The sequence below is a fragment of the Daphnia magna genome, linkage group LG8 (assembly GCF_020631705.1).
Source record: "Daphnia magna isolate NIES linkage group LG8, ASM2063170v1.1, whole genome shotgun sequence".
In the NCBI taxonomy this organism is placed as follows: domain Eukaryota; kingdom Metazoa; phylum Arthropoda; class Branchiopoda; order Diplostraca; family Daphniidae; genus Daphnia; species Daphnia magna.
This window is the reverse complement of record NC_059189.1, coordinates 5,258,405-5,264,404: the sequence shown is the minus strand read 5'-3', so window position 1 is coordinate 5,264,404 and position 6,000 is coordinate 5,258,405.

Here is a 6,000-nt window from a genome sequence, read left to right as displayed (position 1 = left end):
CTCGTTTGATTTAGAACCTAAATCATGCATAGTTTGCTGTAATTCAGTTAATTTTAAGAAAAAAAACTAAAATGTTGCAAATTTTGCCCGGGACTTCCCCGGGGGATTCCCCTAATTTTTTGTCAAAAACTGCAAATTTTTACATCTCTTCGAATTCCATAAAACATAACCCATTATAAAAAAAATTTAACGCTGATTCCGAATAAATGATTAGTTTTTCCATCCGTTTAGCGGTTGTTGAGTAAATCGCGATTAAAGTGCATTTTTTAGGGCATTAACTTTGAATTTTTATTACTCAAAAACTATCGTTGCTAGGTCAAAATAAATTCTTTATTCGTCATCCTCGTTAATTTTGCAACCACAATCATGCATAGTTTGCTAGATTAAGTTAAATTTTAAGGAAATAATTGAAATAAGAAGTAAACTTCTTTAAGCGCAATGAATCTTAATTTGAATAATTCCAAAACTATGAGTGCCAGATCAAAATAATGCACATATTTGTAATTATCTTTCTATTTTACATCTAAATCATGCATAGTTTGCTATAATTAAGTAAATTTAAAGAAAATAATTGTAATCAAAAGCGCTTTTTCTTAAGCTAATCAAGTTTAATTGGAATAACTCAAGAACTATGTATCCTAGATCAAAATAACGCACATTTTTGTAATTCTTGCTCCATTTTGCATCTAAACCATGCATAGTTTGCTATGATTAAGTTAATTTTAAGAAAATAATGGAAATCAAAAGCGCTTTTCTTTAGACCATTTACTTTTAATTTGAATAACTCTAAAACTATGTGTGCTAGATTAAAAATGAGCTTGTTTTCTTCATCCTCGTTTGATTTAGAACCTAAATCATGCATAGTTTGCTGTAATTAAGTTAATTTTAAGAAAAAAAACTAAAATGTTGCAAATTTTGCCCGGGACTTCCCCGGGGGATTCCCCTAATTTTTTGTCAAAAACTGCACATTTTTACATCTCTTCGAATTCCATAAAACATAACCCATTATAACCAAAATTTAACGCTGATTCCGAATAAATGATTAGTTTTTCCATCCGTTTAGCGGTTGTTGAGTAAATCGCGATTAAAGTGCATTTTTTAGGGCATTAACTTTGAATTTTTATTACTCAAAAACTATCGTTGCTAGGTCAAAATAAATTCTTTATTCGTCATCCTCGTTAATTTTGAAACCACAATCATGCATAGTTTGCTAGATTAAGTTAAATTTTAAGGAAATAATTCAAATAAGAAGTAAACTTCTTTAAGCGCAATGAATCTTAATTTGAATAATTCCAAAACTATGAGTGCCAGATCAAAATAATGCACATATTTGTAATTATCTTTCTATTTTACATCTAAATCATGCATAGTTTGCTATAATTAAGTTAATTTAAAGAAAATAATTGTAATCAAAAGCGCTTTTTCTTAAGCTAATCAAGTTTAATTAAAATAACTCAAGAACTATGTATCCTAGATCAAAATAACGCACATTTTTGTTATTCTCGCTCCATTTTGCATCTAAACCATGCATAGTTTGCTATGATTAAGGTAATTTTAAGAAAATAATGGAAATCAAAAGCGCTTTTCTTTAGACCAATTACTTTTAATTTGAATAACTCTAAAACTATGTGCGCTAGATTAAAAAAGAAGCTTGTTTTCTTCATCCTCGTTTGATTTAGAACCTAAATCATGCATAGTTTGCTGTAATTCAGTTAATTTTAAGAAAAAAAACTAAAATGTTGCAAATTTTGCCCGGGACTTCCCCGGGGGATTCCCCTAATTTTTTGTCAAAAACTGCAAATTTTTACATCTCTTGGAATTCCATAGAACATAACCCATTATAACCAAAATTTAACGCTGATTCCGAATAAATGATTAGTTTTTCCATCCGTTTAGCGGTTGTTGAGTAAATCGCGATTAAAGTGCATTTTTAGGGCATTAACTTTGAATTTTTATTACTCGAAAACTATCGTTGCTAGGTCAAAATAAATTCTTTATTCGTCATCCTCGTTTAATTTTGAAACCACAATCATGCATAGTTTGCTAGATTAAGTTAAATTTTAAGGAAATAATTGAAATAAGAAGTAAACTTCTTTAAGCGCAATGAATCTTAATTTGAATAATTCCAAAACTATGAGTGCCAGATCAAAATAATGCACATATTTGTAATTATCTTTCTATTTTACATCTAAATCATGCATAGTTTGCTATAATTAAGTTAATTTAAAGAAAATAATTGTAATCAAAAGCGCTTTTTCTTAAGCTAATCAAGTTTAATTAGAATAACTCAAGAACTATGTATCCTAGATCAAAATAACGCACATTTTTGTTATTCTCGCTCCATTTTGCATCTAAACCATGCATAGTTTGCTATGATTAAGGTAATTTTAAGAAAATAATGGAAATCAAAAGCGCTTTTCTTTAGACCAATTACTTTTAATTTGAATAACTCTAAAACTATGTGCGCTAGATTAAAAAAAGGCTTGTTTTCTTCATCCTCGTTTGATTTAGAACCTAAATCATGCATAGTTTGCTGTAATTCAGTTAATTTTAAGAAAAAAACTAAAATGTTAAATGGACTTCCCGGGGATTCCCCTAATTTTTTGTCAAAAACTGCAAATTTTTACATCTCTTGGAATTCCATAGAACATAACCCATTATAACCAAAATTTAACGCTGATTCCGAATAAATGATTAGTTTTTCCATCCGTTGAGCGGTTGTTGAGTAAATTGCGATTAACGTGCATTTTTTAGGGCATTAATTTTGAATTTTTATTACTCGAAAACTATCGTTGCTAGGTCAAAATAAATTCGATATCCGTCATCCTCGTTTAATTTGGAACCACAATCATGCATAGTTTTCTAGATTAAGTTAAATTTTAAGGAAATAATTGAAATAAGAAGTAAACTTCTTTAAGCGCAATGAATCTTAATTTGAATAATTCCAAAACTATGAGTGCCAGATCAAAATAATGCACATATTTGTAATTATCTTTCTATTTTACACCTAAATCATGCATAGTTTGCTATAATTAAATTAATTTAAAGAAAATAATTGTAATCAAAAGCGCTTTTTCTTAAGCCAATCAAGTTTAATTGGAATAACTCAAGAACTATGTATCCTAGATCAAAATAACGCACATTTTTGTAATTCTCGCTCCATTTTGCATCTAAGCCATGCATAGATTGCTATGATTAAGTTAATTTTAAGAAAATAATGGAAATCAAAAGCGGAAAAATGCATTTTAATCGTGATTAACTCAACAACCGCTAAACGGATGGAAAAAATAATCATTTATTCGGAATCAGCGTTAAATTTTGGTTATAATGGGGTATGTTTTATGGAATTCCAAGAGATGTAAAAATTAGCAGTTTTTGAAAAAAAATTAGGGGAATCCCAGGGGAAGTCCCGGGCAAAATTTGCAACATTTTAGTTTTTTTTCTTAAAATTAACTTAATTACAGCAAACTATGCATGATTTAGGTTCTAAATCAAACGAGGATGAAGAAAACAAGCTCTTTTTTAATCTAGCGCACATAGTTTTAGAGTTATTCAAATTAAAAGTAATTGGTCTAAAGAAAAGCGCTTTTGATTTCCATTATTTTCTTAAAATTAACTTAATCATAGCAAACTATGCATGGTTTAGATGCAAAATGGAGAGAGAATAACAAAAATGTGCATTATTTTGATCTAGGATACATAGTTCTTGAGTTATTCCAATTAAACTTGATTAGCTTAAGAAAAAGCGCTTTTGATTACAATTATTTTCTTTAAATTAACTTAATTATAGCAAACTATGCATGATTTAGATGTAAAATAGAAAGATAATTACAAATATGTGCATTATTTTGATCTGGCACTCATAGTTTTGGAATTATTCAAATTAAGATTCATCGCGCTTAAAGAAGTTTACTTCTTATTTCAATTATTTCCTTAAAATTTAACTTAATCTAGCAAACTATGCATGATTGTGGTTGTAAATTAAACGAGGATGACGAATAACGAATTTATTTTGACCTAGCAACGATAATTTTTGAGTAATAAAAATTCAAAGTTAATGCCCTAAAAAATGCACTTTAATCGCGATTTACTCAACAACCGCTCAACGGATGGAAAAACTAATCATTTATTCGGAATCAGTGTTAAATTTTGGTTATAATGGGTTATGTTCTATGGAATTCGAAGAGATGTAAAAATTTGCAGTTTTTGACAAAAAATTAGGGGAATCCCCCGGGGAAGTCCCGGGCAAAATTTGCAACATTTTAGTTTTTTTCTTAAAATTAACTGAATTACAGCAAACTATGCATGATTTAGGTTTTAAATCAAACGAGGATGAAGAAAACAAGCTCTTTATTAATCTAGCGCACATTGTATTAGAGTTATTCAAATTAAAAGTAATTGGTCTAAAGAAAAGCGCTTTTGATTTCCATTATTTTCTTAAAATTAACTTAATCATAGCAAACTATGCATGGTTTAGATGCAAAATGGAGCGAGAATTACAAAAATGTGCGTTATTTTGATCTAGGATACATAGTTCTTGAGTTATTCTAATTAAACTTGATTGGCTTAAGAATAAGCGCTTTTGATTACAATTATTTTCTTTAAATTAACTTAATTAATGATTAGTTTTCCATCCGTTGAGCGGTTGTTGAGTAAATCACGATTAAAGTGCATTTTTTAGGCTATTAACTTTGAAATTTTATTACTCTAATTGAATTACGTAAGATTGAAAGAGATATTTCAGAGCATTTTGGAGCAGCGATTCACACGGCTTTTTTTTTCCTATCCGTTCACATTTGCTTTAATTTGTTTATTTATTTTTTATTTTTAGAAAACGAAAAATGACATCGAAAATGAAAAATCGTATGCATGTAGAATCGCGAGGTGTTCATGGGAACATTCGAAACGACTGCGTCTATGAATAGTTGAACGCGTTTACCTGTGACCGTATGAATTTAAAGTTCCAGTTCAATGTGGTTTAATATGCTAACGACATTAGCGTCCATAACTCAGGATTTTCAATTACAGGGAAAGAAGAAAGATAAGAGATTTTATACTTATTTCTTTGGAAAAAAAAAACAGGGATTATTCCAATTATTATACAAGCATACGCACCTCATCGCCACACACACTTTTTAGTCCATAATCATCAGATTGACGGCTCAGATTATAATACACCATTGGATATGTCCTATTTATGTATATTATGTCTGTGTAGCCTATACGCATATATATAAATACACATATATACGCATCAGCCTATATTGGCCCTCTATTTTCTCTTAATATATTTATTCTATGTTTTGGGGGGAGAAACAGAAAAGGGGGAGAATAAAGAAAGAAAAAAAACGATCCTAGAGAGATTTGTTGCCCAGATAGGCCTACACACACACACACTGATGCAATCCGATCCTACGCTAAGAAAATGTAAATGCCATACACTAACATCTTTTCTTTTTTTTTTATTTGTTGTGTTTTTTTTTTTTTTTATGTGAGTCTCTTCCCCCGGTTCTTTCCCCCTCACTTCCCAAACGAGAGGGTGTCGGATAAGTTTTTTTCCCTATCAATAATGCCCAACGAAAAGAAGAAAAAAATATCGGTATAGACCTCTTAACAGCCTCATTAGTGACCGCGCTATAGGCCTTCGTTCAGACAGAGGGTCTAAAAAGACTCTAAAGCCACACACCAAACCCCTCAAAAAGAATAAATACAAATAGCAACTCAGGAAGGAAAGAAGAAAAAAAACTGGGAAGATCATTACTCATCATCGGAGAAGAGAACATAAATAAAATCTATAGACATCAACCACATATAAACACACAAACAGAAAAGAAGAGTATCGAAGTGAATATCGGAAAACATTAAGCGACAACCCATAGCTTTGTGAGTTCCCAGCTGGAGAGCCACCGTTCATAGTTTTGTGTTGTTGTCTGTTGCGTGTGTCTGCCCAGTTTTTACGAGCATCTCTGTGATGCGTGTCGCTGACCGACATTTGCACAA